Source organism: Fundulus heteroclitus, chromosome 2 (assembly GCF_011125445.2).
Source record: "Fundulus heteroclitus isolate FHET01 chromosome 2, MU-UCD_Fhet_4.1, whole genome shotgun sequence".
Lineage (NCBI taxonomy): Eukaryota > Metazoa > Chordata > Actinopteri > Cyprinodontiformes > Fundulidae > Fundulus > Fundulus heteroclitus.
In genome coordinates this window covers 1013438-1032169 of record NC_046362.1, presented here as the reverse complement: position 1 = coordinate 1032169, position 18732 = coordinate 1013438, and positions in this window count along the sequence as shown.

Sequence of the window (18732 nt, the reverse complement as noted above, 5' to 3'; positions counted from 1 at the left end):
CGTCTATCGCCACTGACCTCCCAGCAGCAGAAGTGGTACCGGCAGCGGTGTGTGCGTGACCGCGCGTCAGTGCTTGTCACCGGTTCAATCGCGGCCCCATGAGCAGCGCTGTTTGTTGGTGCTGCGCAATCGATAGAGACGGTCACTCAATTTACTCTCGTAAATAAAACTTTCAACCCAAATTAATTTTTTCCTTTGTTGACGTAAACGACGTACAGTCAGAAGAGAGAAAGAGACATTTCTGATTCTCGTTCATTTTCTTCTCCCGGATCCGTTGCACTTCTCTCCGCTGTTGCCTCCAATTCCTCACTCCCTCTCCTCCTTCATCACTAACTTTCACCTTAGATGTGTCCCCCAACTGTCTCACCTGCCTGACTGTTTCGAACAGTTGGGGGAGACAACTGTTCGAAACTTTGTCTACATTGTCTGCTCAGCCATTGAAAAGTCTTGATGGAGACTCCCCCCTTGTCACCAACAGAGGACACACTGGAAAGAAATTGCTAAAGGTTTCTGGGAGAAATGGAACTTTCCCAATTGTTTTGGAGCACTTCATTCCAAGCAGGTGGTCACTGAACAACCACCGTGATCTGGTAGTCTTTACTTCAGCTACAAAAAAGCATTCACAATGGTACTTATGGGATTGGTTGATGCAAACTACCGATTTTGAGTCATCAATGTGGGGGACTATGGATGATGAAGTGACGGAGGCATCTATGCATGATCGGCCTTGGGTATTGGACTGGAGCATGAAACCTTAAAATTGACAACCAATGGTGCTTTTGTTATGCTTGCCTCGGGGTGGAGAATTCTGCGTTGCAGAATAAACCTGCTCCCTCATAATGTGGACTCCATTGGGATAGCAGCATGAATCCTTCACAACTTCCCATTGACACCAAGGGAGAACCAACAGCTGCTGGATTAAGCACAGGAGCAGGGAAGCAGGATGCATTGTGTTGGCAATATGACATTGGCTGAAACCAGGGCTTTCAGATGCTTTCTGTACATATTTCAACTCTCCAGGAGGGAGTGTGCCATGGCAAGACAGAACAATGGCCCTGCAGCCATGCTTGCACTTTCCTCTCAACTCTCCAGAAGGCGTCCTCATGCATACTGGAGGTGGATCGGCTGGTCCACTGGTGTGATGAGAACCACCTGGGGCTAAACCTGCTAAAAACTGTAGAGATGATGGTGGACTTCATGAGCAGTCATTACTGACCTTCCTTCCATTCATGACCTGTACAGTGAAATACCTGCTGATCCTATTCATCTTGGTCACAGGTTATACAGAGTTTTACCTTCACGCTGGCACTACAGAGTGCTGATGGCTAAAATTAGCTGACACAGAGTCAGTTTATACCCTAGCCAGTTGCTGAGGTAGTTACTGTCTGCTTACTGTTACTTGTCTTCCTGTTTCTTCACATAATATGAACTTTAGAATTGGAAGTCAAATTCCTTGTCTGTACCCTCAAACTTTGTGAAATAATTTTGATCATCATTCTGATAAATTTTTGTGGTAAGATTATTTTGCATGCACTAACTGCAAAGCAGGCTGCACAGTGGTGCATTTGGTAACAATTCTGCCAAACAACAGTGCGACAGGTTTTGGGGTCTTTCAGCATGGAGTTTGCATGTTCATCCTTTCTATGTATGGGTTCTCTCCAGGTACGCTGGGTTCCTTACATAGTCCTTACACAGTCCAAACATGACATGGTCTCTCTAAATGCCCAGCCTAATGGTAAGCAGCGCACGTTCTGGCTTATTTCCTGGCTCTAGCCATTAGTCATTTCTCCTTTTTCTCCGCAGTCTTGCTGCTTCGACGTTCAGGCCTCGCCCGAGCTACCTGTAGCTCCATCCCTGTGGTCCGCACTTTCCTAAATAAGCATCTTTAAAACTGTGCTTTGTCTCCGCTCGTATCTGCATGTGGGCTAAACATCTAAAAACCTTGACAGAAGAAGGCACTGGCCAACTAAGCCCAGCAGATACGTTCAGACGACAGCTAACCGCACAGCAGGAACAACTGCAGTCACTGGGGTTAGCCGTTAAGTCCACTCAGGAGCAGTTACAGAGGGTAGTCGCGCAGTTTAGCCAGCTGACGGACACCATGACTTCCACGTTTTGTCAGCCTGTCACTCAAGCTCGTGTCACCCCGCCTTCTGCCATTCAGAATGCAGAGGATCTGCTTCAGTCTCCACCACCCGAGAGCGCGTCATCCTGTTCGGAGAGATTCTCTGGCGAAAGTGGAGACTGTGGCGGATTTTTGTTTCAGTGCAAGCTTGTATTCAATCGCTCCCCCCAGACGTTCCCCTCCGACCAAGTTATATTCTCCGACTCTTATCCGGCAAGGCTCTTAGGCTATGTTCACACTGCAGGTCTTAATGCTCAATTCCGATTTTTTTGTGAAATCCTGTGTGAACTGAACGTGTTCAACCGAAGTGTTCCACATGTGTGCACTCGAGAACGCAATGACGTCACACGTAGCAAGCATCCTCAGTGTTTGCGGAAGTAAACATGACTTGTAATACCGCAGCGTATATTGCGTTCTCTAAGTTCTTCTCCAACAGGAGCAGGCACATTACAAACGAAATCTTTTTAAGAATATCAAAAAGAAAGAGAGCCAGATTTCTTGCAATGGCGTTTTGTCGGGCAGTAATAGCAACGTCCGTACAGAGAAACGTGTGGGTGCGGAGTCGAAGCCAGGAGTGGTGGGATAGCGATGTGAGCGGCTTTAGTGATACGGAGTTCCTTCATAATTTTCGAATGAAAAAGGTAACCTTTATGTGCGTCTGTGAAAGGCTCTCTTTAGCGCTCTCACGCAAAGACACACATCTTCGGCGGGGCATACCGGTGAGTAAATGTGTTGCCGTGGAGCTGTATTGGCTAGCAACAGGTGCTTGTTATCGCACAATAGCCAACCTCTTTGGCATAGCCAAGTCCACCGTCTGCTCCCTGGTCCACGACTTTTGTAAAGCTGTTCGTGATATCCTCATGCCGGAGTACATAAAGCTACCCCAGGGGGAGGATCTGCAGGAGGTCATTAAAGGCTTCTAACACAGATGGGGTTTCCTGCAGTGTGGAGGAGCAATAGATGGGAGTCATATCCAAATTATCGCCCCAGAGGAGAACCACACAGACTATTTCAATCGCAAAGGGTGGCACTCAGTTATCCTGCAGGGAGTCGTGGAACATCGATTTTGGTAAGAAATAGTGATATTTTCATATTTTAAAGTACTGTAATGCATTAAATAAACATGGTATTCCAACTGCTTTACCAACATTTATGCTGGATGGCCAGGAAAAACAGAAAGGTAGGCGAATTTTGCCAGCCACTGCTTGTCCTGAAAATGCTTGGCAAGGTTTGGGTCTTCATTCTTGAGATAGGCCATGACCTCTTCTCTCAGCTCCCACACTCGCTGCGAAACTCTTCCCTTGGAAAGCCACCTCACCTCACAGTGAAATAGCAGGTGCTCTTGCTCTGCCCCCATTTCCCTGCCTTGATTGTAGTGGTCGCTTTTTTATTAGAGTCACTATTCTCACAACCATATCAACAACTTCTCCAAGGTCATGCTGAAATGCTTTGCTGGCCAAAGCTTCTCTGTGAATGATACAATGGGTCACCTTCACAGTTGGTATCACACTACGAACATGGGCCACAAAACCAGACCTGCACCCAGTCATGCTTTTGGCACCATCAGTACAAATTCCAATACAGTTCATCCATTCCAATTTGAGGTCTTTCAAATTTTTGTCCACCACTCTGAAAATGTCCTCTCCCCTTGTTGTCATGTGTAGGTGGTCACAGAACAGGAACTCCTCTTTGATATCTTTAACACTGATGTATCTGACAAAGACCATTAACTGGGGAATCCCAGCCACATCAACAGACTCATCTAGCTGCAGTGAAAACATTTTATGTTCCAATATTTCCTCTGTAACTAACTTTTGAATGTCCTCTGCCATGTCTTTGATTCTGGCTGCAACGGTGTTATTTGACAGCGGGATCGACTTGACTTTGTTTGCTGCTTCCTCACCCAAGACAGAGAGACACACATCTTTCAAACATGGTTTTATCAGCTGCTCTCCAATGGAATGGGGCTTCTTTGCCTTGGCAATGTGGAGGCTGACTTGGTATGATGCCTTCAGTGCTGCTCTGTTCCCTTTGAATGCCTGGTAGATAACAGGGAGAATCATTAAAAATGACCACTCTCCCTAGTTCTCATTACATTAGTCTGACACACTGCATTTCATCGGCATATACACACTTGAGTAATACAAACACAACACCCACGTTATTGACTCTTCAACCATCAAAACAAGGTTGAATACACACTTTGCTGCCTAATCCACATTAGTAACAAGCCCGCCAGAAAGACGGACAATGGCGGCTAACAATGACATGTTAGCTTGCTAGCAATGCCGTCACTATTAAACTGACACACAAAAATAATATTAAAAAAAAATGTAATGACTTACTTTTCCGCTGTCAAAACACAGTTTCTTGAAGGATTCTTCTTTGCATAGGAAAAATTCTTTGGACTTTCCCCGATACTGTGAATGTTTTGTTTGAAGATGTCTGTCCAATTTATTAAATTTAAAACTTTCATTACTGAGTACTTCCCCACATAAAACACACTGAGGCCTTTCTTCTCCATTCCGAATAGTTTTCGTAAAGCCAAGATTAATAAAATCGTCCTTATATTTTCGCTTGGACATCCTATCGACGCTGACAGATCACAGACTCAGATAAAACATTTTATGAATGTGGACAGCAGAGGGCAGTATAGGGTAGTTCACGCGTGACGTCAGCGCTACATCCGGGCAGGGTGGTTGGCAAAAAACAAAGCTGCTCTCGTCTACTACATGACAAAACGGGTGATTTAGAGCGTACTTTTAGTTCGTTTATTTTTGGAATCTAACCAATGCCTACGACTTGTTGTGCTCCCGGTTGCACAGAGAGGCATTCCAAATCGTTGGATGTACGTTTCTGTCGTTAACCGAAGGAGGAAGGACGAAGAAAGAAATGGATATTTTCAATGAAAAGAGCGCAGGCAGACACTCCCAATGGACTGGGGGAGCCATCATTCTACGACAGAATTTGCAGTCTACACTTCATCTCCGGTAAATACAACATAATTCTGCTCTAGTCATTGTTCTACTTAAATAGCGGCGGAGGGGAGGTAGCGATCACTACATGGGCCGGAGAAGCGGCCCGTGTAGTGATCACTACAGCAGCCGCAGCTGTCTGAAGCAGCAGACAGCGGTGGCGGCTGCTGCTGCTCCATTACGCCCCCGTTTACGGGCGCCAGTACTTCTGTTTACGCTGCAATGTCGCCAACACCCCCACCCATTTATTATATGTATGTAACAAGACAAAAACACCAAAATAATCCGTAGTAAACAATGTTTTTTTAACCTACCGGGCGGGTCTTCCTCTGCTGAGACGCGGCCTGTGCCCGACGCCGCTTTGTGCTGTTGCACAAACGTGTGAACAACATCCATCCATCCATTCTCTGACCGCTTAATCCCTCATGGCGTCGCGGGCGTTGCTGGAGCCTTTTTCCTGATATAAAATAACTGTAGCCGTCGAGTGGTTTCAGGGGCTTTCGTGCTCTCTCGTGTGTACTGGCCTGCGTGTTTATAAGGCAGCTGTATGTCGCGGTACGGAACACTTGGCCAGCATTTCACAGACTCGCTCCGTCCCTTCAGGCTTTTGCTGTGTGGATCTGGCAATCTGATACCATCAACCATCAACCTACTCTTAAAACGAGCTTGTGAAAAGTTATCTAAAGAAGAAAAATACGTGGAGAACTCGTCAGTTTCGCTGTTTGCGTCCGCCATTGTGTTCGTCTTTTGCCAACCAGTCCGGCGCGCATGCGCGAAAAACCCGGATCAAAACAACAACAATGAACTGGTCTATAGCAAAGTCAAAGATCAGGTTAGGGCGAAGTGAGAGAAAAAACCTGACACGGCATCTGAGCTGAACAGACAAGCGTAGCAAAAAAAAACGCTCATTCACATAAGATTGATATGCATTTTAAATATTGCAACTTAAATTCAAGTATTAACTAATAAAGTAAACTTAATCTTTCATTGCAACTGCGGTATTTAAATTAAAATGCAGATCAGCATCCTTCAAAACAGAAATCAGGACTTTTCAAAAGTGCTTACATTTCATCCTCATCTTGAGACTGGAAGGCTGGAGGATAATCATGAGCATTAACTAGTGTTTCACAAAAAGATTGAGTGACATGTGAATGTGGATGAGCACTGTTGAACAGCAGTGGTTGATTTAAATCCTGAAGAAAGGACAGAGGCCTGATGTTGGATGGACCCGGAACTACAGGAAATGGTGAGGGATGAGTAGGAGGTGCTCTTGGGCTGTAAGGCTGTGAAGGCTGCATTGGAACCTGGTAAAACGGTGGCTGAGGAGGGTGGCTTGATCTCTCTAAGAACTGTGACAGCATGGAAAACATTTTACGTTCATGCTCATGCTGAGCTGCTTGCGTTTTTAATAAAAGATCAGTGTCTTCATTTTTTAGGGCACTGCCAATTTTGTCAACAAAGACCTCCAGTGTTGTCTCCTGCTTTGACTTTCTTTTTCTCTTATTAGCAGATCTTGCTGTATTAAGAAAAAGAATAGAACAACCATTACACATTGTTATTTTTCTGTAAGATTAAGATAATTTAAAACTGTGATAGAATTAAACTATTTTCTTTATTTATGGTAATAGCAAGTGTAGTTTATGGACCTTTACAATAAATCAGGGGTGTCCAGCTTCAGTCCTCGAGAGCCGGTGTCCTGCAACCTTTAGATGTGTCCCTTGTCTGATACGCCTGAGTCAAATAATCAGTTAATTAGCAGGACTGTGATGAACCTGACTGCATATTGAGGAGCTAATTGTGCTATTTGATTCAGGTGTGTGGGGAAATGACAATAGGTCACACGTCATCACGTTATGTCACAGCTGATTATTGCGTTATATGTAAATAACCCACCTGTATCACCGCTGCCGCTGTCGCCGCTGCTGCCTGCGTTTGCGGCAGGACCTGGGCTCCTCTCCGGCAAAGCAGCTATCCACCCGGTATAGTGGTTGAACGTTGGGCTTGTCTCCCAAAACACTCTTCGTAAAATGGACAGGTGACACGTCCACGTCCGCTTCGTTTGTCCCGTACGTCTTTAGCCTCCTTATATTTGTACGTCTTTAGCCTCCTTATATTTGGCCCGGAGGCTCTTGATTTTCCGTTGGCATTGGATCCAGGAGCGTTTGTATCCCCTATCGGCCATTTCTCGGGAAATGTTTTTAAATATCCCCCGGTTCCGGTAAGACCCTTCGAGTTTGGTCTGAATCGAGCTATCTCTCCAAATATGAATTAAGTCAGCAACCTCACTATCTCTCCATTGACCGCTCCCCGTGTTATCTTCCGCCATGGTTGTTCGTTTTTTCTCGCCTCCGCTTAGTAGGACGCAGATTAGTAACGTTTAGTAACATTTGTCAAGTATCAATGACGTGTATGTCGAATGAATGCTACTCGGCCGTACAGACACAGGTCGCATTTGAAAAGATCAGATACGTATCGGATTCAGGACCACATTTCCAAGTGGCCTGGGTCGCATTTGAAAAAATCCAATCTGTGTCGTTCAGACTGTCATAAAAAGATCAGGCTGCAGTGTTAACGTAGCCTTAGATGGGAGGAGGTCAGTTTCACCGAGTGTCAGTCTTTTGGTTGTTCTTTTCAGGATTTTGTCAATGAGTATAAGACATTTTTTTCAGCAGAGTTGGACTCTGTCCAGCAGTCCTGTAACCTCTTGTCTTTAAAACAGTGCCGTCGCCGCGTATCAGATTTCACAATTGAATTCCGATCCCTGGCCGCTGCAGCGGGTTGGGAGGCTAAGCCTTTAAAGACGGTGTTCTTTCAGGCTCTTGACGATGCATTAAAGGATGAGCTAGCACGGGTTGAGGAACCCAATGCTTTTAACCCGTTCAGACAAGACCTTGGGGTCTTTACGCATTACGCCAGCGGTTAGTAGTGGGTTACCGCGACCAAGAGAAACTCCGCCACAGCTTTCGCCATAGTGCTCCGCTTGATTTAAACATGTAAATAGCTTTATTGTGATTCCTGCAGGGAGAATTTCAAATTATATGGACACTACAATGGGAGAGTAAAGGAAGAACAAGAAGAGAAAAAAAGAAAGAGAAGAGGTGAAAGAAAGAAGAGATAAAAGGGAGAGAGTGATAAAATGTTCTCCGTCTGCTCCATCACCTGGAAAGAGAGATGCAAAAAGAACAGCACAATCAACAGACATAAAGCAACAGATACAATCGAATAACACCTAGATGCCATTGCTAAATCATATGTATTATTATTTAAGCTGACATCTGTAAAGTGAAACCTGAAAAAAGAAAGTGAAAGAACAAAAATAAATAAATAAATTACAGGCTTTCTGTATATAAGTGAACACTTAATACCTGGAACGCTGTTTGTGAGAGTGCACTAGTTTAGGTGAAAATTATCCAGAAGGAAATAGCTCGATAGGGGTTGTGGAGAACCACAAGAGCACAGAGGCAGGAGTCAGGGGACCCATAACCCCGGACTCCCAAAGGAGGAGGGGGCAGCCAGCCCCACTGAAGTGGTCCTGGCCCGACCCCCGGCCCCGCCCCCGGACCAGATGCCCCCCGGACCAGGCCCCCCAAAGAGGGGGGGCCAACACGACCCATACGGGCCACCCAGCCAGAACCCCCCTCACCCCCTAAATACCTAATAAACCCCCTCCCTCCCCCACCTTACCCTAGCCACCCCTGCCCCCCACCCCTCCTGGGGGGAGCAGAGGCATCAGCCCCAGACCTAGCAAGCCGCTGACTACCCAAAGCAGCCGACCCCGGCCCCGGACACAATGGCCCGCACCTTGTCCAGGCCCCAGACTCCTTGCCGCCATCGGAGAACGGGGGTGTACAAAAGACCCCGATCCTCCCTACGCCCGCTCACATGTTGGGTTGTTGCATGTTGTTCTCAAGTGTGTTTAAAACTGGGAGCGCCGAAGAGGGTGCACGGCACAGCCCACCCCCCCTCCGGAAGGAAGCTGGTGCCAGCGCACCCCCTCCAAGCAACTGCCCAGAACCCTCAATGTCTAAGTGCGAGAGGAGGTGAAGGGAGCCGTCCGAGGCGAGGCTCACACAACATGAGCCCCCCCCCCCCCCCAGACGTCAGACGTCTTCCCCCCCCACTCCCCCATACCATGGCCTACATGAGTGTCATGGTGAAAATGTTTGGAGTGAAAGTGTCTAAAATGCATGATAAAATTGGGGAGAGGGACGTCACTAGAAAGTGGCAACCTCCAGTAACGCCCCCACCCCAAGGACCTATATGTATGGCGGCGTGATGGAGCAGGCAGAGGGAGGAGTCCGGGGATGGGGAGCAAAGGACTGGGAAGCCATCCCAGGGAGCCAGCTCCCCTACTGACTCCAATAGGCACCCCCGCTCCCCGAAAGCCCCACCCAGCGAAGGGGGCCTCGCCAGCAGCACCACCGTAGGGCCAAGGAGAGGCTGCATGGCCCGCCAGCCAACCACCCACCCACCAGGACCAACACTTCCACCCCCCCAGCCCACCCACCAAGCCTACTGGCTTTACCCCCCCCCCAAAAAAAAAAAAAAATAAATAAATAAGAGGGGGGGGGGGGACCCTGGCCAGCCAGCCCGCACGAGCCATCCCAAACCCCACCCCGCAAGCGAAACCCACACCGGGAGATGACACGGACCAGGACCGGGACAGGGGGCCAGACACAAGCCCACCAAAACGTCCATTTCACCACCCCCCCCCCCTCCCGTACATTTAATCCCTCCTCAACACTAACATTCAAACAACTCACCATACATTCGACAGTAGACATCCAAGCTGGGTAAGTCCCTACTCCCCCTCATTCCCCTCCCCCCACTAGCAGAGTGCCGATCCAATGAAGGAGAAGAGCATCTGCCCTGAGATTTTAATGTCCATGCCCCCCTACCAGCTCAACAGGCCCCGAGGCCCCCCAAGGCCCTCCAACGCACCAGAGGCCCCGTGCAGGGGCGGACACCCGGGCGCGCGCCGGCCCACACACCAAGCGGCACACCCCCTGGAACCGGAACCCCTGAGGCCCCGCCGGGGCCCCTGCACGAGGGCGGCGCGCCCCAAGGAACCCATGCCCCCAGACCCACCCCGGCCCCACCCAGCGGCAGCACAGCTACCAGGTCAGTAACCCACGTCCGTCACCACGCAGCTCCCCAAGAGCGCCGCAAGCGGTTGCTGTAGGCCGCCCATAGGCCTCCCACGCCCTTCCCAGATGGAGGCAACAGACCCTGGAGTCAGACCCACCAGGCGCCCCACTCCGAGAGCCCCCAGAGCCCCAGGAACCCCTCCATCCAGCCACTGCGCCCTGCAGGAAGTAACCCACCGCCCCCTATTCCATCACTATTAAGTGATGGTGTTGATCAGAGGATCTCAAAGAGATCGATCAGATGTGGATGTCGATGTTGTCTCAAGATTAATATGATCCAACAAAAGATCTCTATACTGATTGACACTGAGATTTTCTTTACTTTTCCAATTCATGAGGATAGTTTTTTTTGCGATACATAATGCAGTGAAAACCATGTAAACTATTTCTTTTTCCAGAGGGCTTTCCTCAAAATTACAGAGCAAGCAAACTGAAGGGGAAGGTGTAATTTTACAGCTCAGGCACTTTGATAAGTCCATACATATCTGTGTCCAGAACATCTGGACTGGTGTGCATAACCATAACGCATGAATATAATTATCAGGATGATTGCCTATGCAGTGTGGACAGATATTAGCATGTGCCAAACCCATCTTGAATAATCTTTGTCCTGTGTAGTGTACTCTGTGAAGGATTTTGTATTGTATTAGTTGTAAGTTGGTGTTTCTAGTCAATTTGAAAGTTCTTACACATATCTGAGCCCAGAAGTTTTGTTCAAAGGTGACTGATAAATCCTCTTCCCATTTCATAATAGGAAGAGATATTGAATCATCTATTTTAGTCAGTGTCCTGTATGATTTAGACAGTAGTTTGGGGGGGGGGGGGGATCTAGGAACTCTAAAATATTAGTTGGGATTTGTAAACCACCATTAATATGCTTATATTTACTTCTAATTATAGATTTAAGTTGTTCATATTCCAAGAATTTATTTTTACTAATGCCATATTGCATATTTAGTTTAGCAAAATTGATGAACTCGGTTCCGTCAAGTAGATGTTCCAGATATTTAACATCCTTCTTTATTTAACCTTCCTGGTTAAATAAAGGTTAAATAAAAAAATACCTTTATTTTTCCAGTATATAAAGTTTATCATTTTATTATTTTGTAGGATATCAGGGTTATTCCAGATAGGTGTACGACTGCATGGGATAAGGGATGACTTTGTCATTTTAAGGAACTCCCACCATGCTGTCAGAGTAAAACTAATGTTGATATTTTTGAAGCATGTATGACTTGAGCTAATAAACGGCAAATCTGAAATCATGATATTATTGCTAGGGCTGGGCAAGTTAACGCGTTAATTTTGCATTAACTCATTAGACTATTAACGGCGATATTTTCTTTAACGCGCGTTAACGCATGTTGCTCAAATGCTTTTATTTTGTGAAGGTCTGTTGCTGCAGTGTAGGGGTTTGAATCAGAACAGTAGGTGGCGATAATGCGCCAATAACCTCGCTGTCAGCCAAACCTCGGATTCAGAGTAAGAAAGGTGCTGGCCGGAAAAAAACTAAGCCGACATGCGGAAGGCGGTGTTTCCCGCAGGAACTTGCTTAGGCGAGGCGGTGAGTTGGCGGCCGGAACAAGTTTTGTGCGGAGCGGGGGGGTCTGCATCGACGCCGTTGGTAGGTAAGTAGAATCAGTTAGATACAGTTATACAGCTATATACAATTCTATACACTTCTATGTATAAATAGGTTATTGCACATATGTTATTATACACTTTATACAGGATTATTGCACAGGATTATTGCACAGGTTATAGCACCTTGTTTAAATAGCTTATTGCACATAAATTATTACAGGTATTGTTGCATCTATGGTGCATGGTTGCAGTAATTACTATAATGGTTACAGGTATAAAGCAGCGAAGTATGATCAGGTAGCAGCAGGAATGAATGACCTTTTTGTTGACAATATACCACAGCACATTATTGCACATAGTTACTGCAAAACACTTATTACAGTAATTGTAACAGTTATACAGTTATACGTATAATCCAGAGATTGAGTTCACATGAGTTGCACATTATTTAACGTTAGTTATTGCATGTTACTTATTACGGTTACGGTTACTATTATATTGCAGCGTTATATAATCTGGTAGCAGCAGGAATGAATGACCTGCGGTAGCGCTCCTTCTTACAGACAGCATGTCTGAGTCTGGCACTAAAGGAGCTGCTCAGCTCCTCCACAGTCTGGTGCAGGGGGTGGAAGGTGTTGTCCATGATGGATGTGAGCTTGGACAACACCCTCCTCTCAGCCACTTCCTCCACTGAGTCCAGAGCGCAGCCCAGGACAGAAGTGGCCTTCCTCACCAGCTAATTCAGCCTCGTTCTGTCCCGTTCTGCACTGCCAGGGGCCCAGCAGATGACAGCGTAGAGGAGTGCTGAGGCCACCACAGAGTCATAAAAAGTTTTTACCAGAGGTCTACTTACGGCAAAAGACCTCAGCCTCCCCAGGAGGTGGAGGCGGCTCTGGCCCTTCTTATACAGAGCGTCGGTGTTGTGAGTCCAGTCCAGTTTATTGTTGATGTGAACACCCAGGTATTTGAAACTGTCAACAGTCTCTATGTCCTGCCCCTGGATGTTCACGGGGGAATGAGGTGGGGGTCTTGTTGGGGGTCCGTGGGGGGGTCCATGTTGTAGGTGAAGTCCGAGGTGTAGAGGGTGAAAAGAAACGGAGACAGAACGGTGCCCTGGGGGGCCCCGGTGCTGCACAGTGCCACCTCTGACTGACAGCCGTGCAGCCGCACGTGCTGAGGGCGGTCAGTGAGGTAGTCGATGGTCCAGTCAGCTAGATGTTTGTTCACCCCAGCTTCCTCCAGCTTCCCCCTCAGCAGCACCGGTCTGATGGTGTTGAAAGCACTGGAGAAGTCGAAGAACATGACTCTCACAGCGCTCCCGGTGGTCTCCAGGTGGGTTCCCTGGCGTGCAGTGTTTTGGGAACCGGTACCACACAGGAGGTCTTCCTCCTGTGTGGTAGCTACATCTACCACCCCCAGGCTGAGGCTCAGGTTGTAGATGTAGCTGAGGACCTCACAGAGCTCATCTGCACAGCTCCTCAGCAGCCTGGGGGGATGCCATCCGGACCAGGGGCTTTCCTCTGTTTCATCCTCTTCAGCTGATCTCTCACCTGCATTGGTGAGACTGTGAGGGGGGAGGGAGGCAGGGCCAAGGGTGTGGATGGGTCGGTCGTTGGTGAGGGTGACAGCAGGGGGGAGGGTAGGTCTCTGGATGGCTGGTCATTGGAGTCATGTGGAGAGTTTAGGGCAGAGAGGGGTCCGGAGTTAGGGGACTCAAAACGGGTGAAAAACCTGTTTAGCTCATGTGCAAACTTAATGTCTCTGTCTGCAGTCCTGCTGGTCTTCTGCCCAAAGCCGGAGATGTTCTTCAGACCTCTCCACATATCTCTGATGTTGTTTTTTACCAGCTGCTCCTCCATCTTCTTCCCATAATCCTTTTTTGCTGCCCTGATCCTCCACTGGAGCTCCCGCTGGACTCTACGCTGTTCATCTCTCTCCCCTGAGTGGAAAGCCCTCTTCTTCTGGTTCAGGAGGACTTTCAGCTCAGGGGTCACTCAGGGGTGGTTATTATCAAAGCACCGTAGTCAGAAGTAATTGTAGTCAGTGATACATTCAGTCAGGCTGTTGATGTCATCACCATAAGAGCTTTGGAATATGCTCCAGTCTGTCGTTCTGAAACAATCTCTCAGTCTCTCATTGGCCTCATCTGACCAGATTTTCACAGACTTCTTCTGTGCTAATGTCCTTCTCACCAGTGGAGTGTAATGGGGGAGCAGGGAGATAAGATTGTGATCCGAGCGACCGAGTGGGGGGAGGGGGGCGGAGGTGTAGGCGTCCTTAACATTTGCATAGAAGAGGTCCAGCATCTTGGTTCCCCTTGTGGAGCACGTGACGTACTGTGTGAGCGTGGGGAGGGTGGAGCGGAGGGGCGCGTGGTTGAAATCCCCCAATATCAGCAGGAGGCAGCGTGGATGATCTGTCTGCAGCTTACTGACGACTCCGTGGGTCTTTTCACACGCAACAGCTGCGTCAGCAGAGGGTGGGATGTAGACGGTGAGCGCGATAACGTGGCTGAACTCACGCGGCAAATAAAAGGGTCTTAGGCTCGTCACTAATATCTCCAAATCTGGGCAGCATATCTGTTGCTTCTTATGTGCGTGCGCTGGATTGTACCAGCGTTCGTTAACAAATATCGCCAGCCCTCCTCCTCTCTTTTTTCCGCTCTCCGCCGAGTTTCTGTCCGCGTGGATGAGCTTGAAGCCAGTTTGGTTGATCTCAGAATCTCTGACATTTTCATTCAACCAAGTCTCAGTGAAGCACATAATGCTCGCATCACTGTACCTTCCTTGGAAGCGGGTTAGCGCTGCCAGCTCATCAGACTTGTTGGCTAGCGATCTTACGTTCCCTGAGATCACCGATGGTAGGTAACTTTTCCTCAGAGATGAGCGCTTTGTCCGGTCGCCTCTGCTTCCCCTCCGCCTCCTCTGTAATTCTGCGGGTATCTCCGGTTTATCCGCTTGTTGATCCGCTTGTTGATGAGCAGAGCCGCAGCGTGTGGAGTCACGTATTCCCAGGAGCTCAGATCGAGTGTAAACAATGGAGCTCCCAGAGTCGCGGACAATGGGATCTCCCCTCACCCCATCGAAGGTTGACAAAAGAAGCAAAAAGCACAGCATAAGTGTCCCAAAAGTATGTCTCCTCGGTGAACATACTCCCGGGGTGCCAGATACGGCAGTCACAAGCATTTTAAAGAAGAATTTTAAATTATATTCTTGATTTAACAGGGAGCCAATGAAGGGAAGCTAAAATTGAATGCATTGAAAAAGTCAATGCATGCGCAATATGAAAGTTATGTGATGGAGAATTAAAGCTGCTTTCACCACACTTCACTGTTCAACACAAAAGGGGGGAGTATGTGTGTGTGTGTGTGTGGGGGGGGGGGGTGCATTGAATGGACATGGCAACAAAAGATTGTTAAAAAATAAATAAAAAAGCCAGAAACGAAAAAGTAATGCAATAGTTACTTTTACTGGTAACTAGTTACTTTTATAGTGGAGTAACTCAGTTAGTAACTCAGTTACTTTTTGGGAGAAGTAACCATAACTAATTACTTTTTCAAAGTAACTTGCCCAACACTGCCAACCCGTAAGTCCAGTACCCTCAAACTTTCCATCTTCTCTGATCATTTAATCACCGCTACCCCTAATCTTTCCCAGCAGAACCCAGATCCTCCTGCCAGACACCATTACCCGTTCCTCTCCCAATAAAACCTTTCTTAACCATAACTGACTGTCTCCGTGGTTGCTTCTGATTCAGAGTCGTTCTTCTTGCAATATGACATACAGATACAAGTCCATTATCTGAGGCCATGAGAATATCATTTGTGACCTTCCACAGAGCTGTTTTAGTGCTATGATGAGCTCTGAAGCCCATTACTCAATGAAAGTAGGTCATTACATTGTAAATGTTCACAAAGTTGATTAGCAACTACTTTCTCAAGAATTTTAGATGGGAAAATATTAGATATAGGTTTCTAATTTATTAATTCATCTTGATTAAGAGAAGGTTTCTTAAGTAAAGGTTTAATAACAGCTACTTTAAAAGCCTGTTGTGTCACGATTTGGGTTTTGTTTTGTTTGTTCTTTGCTTTATTTTGATCAGTTCACATCTCTGTTTCCAGTTCAGTTCTGTCTCCTCCCAGCAAGCTGCCAGCTCACTCAATCTGTTTATCTGTCACTCCCAGATCACCAGTTACCAACCAATCAGATCTGCTCACTTGTCAACCTCTAGTCACTAACCAATCAGTTCAGTTCATTTCAGTTACCACCTTCCCTTTGATTATTTCCACCTGTCACTTGTGATTAGTCACTCCTGTTCACCTGCTCACTCCCCTATATAGTCCTGCTAAAAACCTCTCCAATCTGCCAGATCATTGTCTTTTGGTGAGTCTAGTCCAGCATTCCCTGTTCTGTTTAATTGCCTGTTGACCTGACCCAATTTGCATTTTTGACCTCTGTGCCAGCCTGAGCCTGATCCTGATCCGGTTGTCCTTGCCTGTTTTTTCCTGCCCGCCTGTGTACCGACTTGGAACTGTTATTTGACCACCGAGCCTGCATATTCCCTGACTGAACGTTTTGAGGTTTATTAAAGCCTGCTTACAGCCACACTACTCTGCACAGCCTGTTCTTGTCTGCTTGTCTGGCCTGAATACTGGGTCCTCTGTCTCTGGTTTCGTGACATGTGGTACATCTATCCACTTACTAAGGATAGATTAATCAAGTCTAAAATAGAGCCACTCATCAAAGGGAATATCTCCTTAAACAACTTGGTTGGGATTGGGTCTAACATACAGGTAGAAGGTTTAGATGAAGCTAAAATTTTAGATAGCTCTCCTGCTTCTAAAGAGTTCAAACACTGCACAGGTTCTAAAGATCCCATGATATACTGGAAAAACCAATAGACAGTCTGTCCAAACCTCTTCCGCCTTTCATTACAATTTCTCTGCATTCCAGCATCATATGTGTCGTGTGAGTGGTTGTTTTTTACAGCTGGAGAAATGGTATCAAAGTGTAACATACTCAATTTGAAAATGTTGGAACAACTTATTTTTTCTTATAAAAATTTGTAAAAATGCCAGTCCACAAGCATCCTCATTCAAAACATGTTTAATTGGAGGTTATTGCGTTATGATACAGGTTCACACTATTTGTTGACTGTATCTAAAAAAAAAAAAAAAAAAATCAAAGATATTTTAAATGAAAATATTAAAATAATACTGTCATGGTTTTCAGGTGACGAGCCCACATGCAGATACGATCGGGAGGCAATGCACAGTTTTAAGATGTTTATTTTAGGAAACAGACAGATCTACGGACGGAACTACGGGTGAGTCGGCTGGGTCAGAACGTCAAGGCTGGCGAGTCTGTAAGAAAGAGGAAGTAAGAAACTCTGAAGGTTGAACCAGGGGAATTGCTAGAAGTGCGCTGCTTACCATTTAGCTGGGCGGACCTAACCGGGAAGAAGTAGCGTCGGGAGTACTCTATGATTCTACTCAGCTGGAGTTAGGCGGCTGGTGGCTGAGGACGGCTGATGTAACTGGCGAGGGATCCTGAGCGAACCTCGTCGGCAACGGTTGACAGATGGATTGACCAGAGTGAATGCAGAACCAGCAGAAACCGGGAGAGGGGATCTCAGGCCTCGCTGGGTAACATCCAGGAAGTATGAGGGGAGCGCCAGAGCAAAATCTGAGCAGGCGGTTCTGCTGGTCTGTTTCTTCGGAACGAGACGTCAAGACGGGTGAGTGCATCCAAGCACCAAAATCTGAGGCAAAACAGAGATCCAAAAATTAGTCAAAAAACGAAGAGCAAAAACTCACAAGCTGGTTTCCGAGATTAGGGACAGAGGCCACGTCGTACCACGACTGGTTAAGGCTCTGGCGTCTTCCATCTGTCAGCGCTCTGCTTAAGAAGCCAGAGGAAGCCGCCTGCAACGAGCTGCAGGTGTGGGCCACGCCTCCTCAGCCAACCAGACACACCTGAGGAATAGAGTTAGAGTAGAGCAGCACAGAGAATCCTGACACTACCCCCCCCCTCAACGGCCGCCTCCTGGCGGCCCAGACGAAGAGGTGCTGGGCTGAGTAGCCCAAAAATCTGAAATCAAGTCCTTATTCAAGATAGTAGCTGCGGAAACCCACGAGCGCTCCTCAGAGCTACAACCCTCCCAGTCGACGAGGTATTGGTGACCCCTACCTCGCCGACGGGCATCCACAACCCTGAGAACCCGAGGGTTCTGACTGTCCTGGGAGGGTGGAGGGGGTCCGGAAGGAGGGCACAAGTTGCTGTCCAAAACGGGCTTGATCTGGGACACATGAAAAGTAGGGTGTACTCGGGAGTGAGGGGGCAAACGTAAACGGACGGTGCTCGGGTTAATCACTGTCTCTATCTCATAGGGACCAGTGAACCGGGGAGCAAGCTTCTTAGCGGATGGGTTGGACAAAACGTCTCTGGAGGATAACCAAACTTTCTGACCGGGGCGATACTGAGGAGCTGGTCGGCGGTGCTGGTCGGCAAACCTCTTGCTCCGCTCTGCGGTGCGAGTGAGGGCAGTGATAGTTGATCTCCAGATGTCCTGGCAGCGAGCAATGTAGTCGTTTACGGAGGTGAAGGGAATCCTGAGTTCATCTGTGGGTAGAAGTGGAGGCTGATATCCTAAAGCAACTTCAAAAGGTGAACGTCCAGTAGCTGAGGTGATGTGTGAGTTAAAGGCATACTCCACCCAGGGCAAAAACTTGTTCCAGTCAGAGGGTGAAGATGACGTAAGGCAGCGGAGAGTAGTTTCTAGTTGCTGGTTCATGCGTTCAGTTTGGCCATTTGTCTGAGGATGATATCCAGAGGTGAGTGTATAACGGGCACCCAGAGCAGAGCAAAAGTGCCGCCAGACCTGGGAGATAAACTGAGGACCC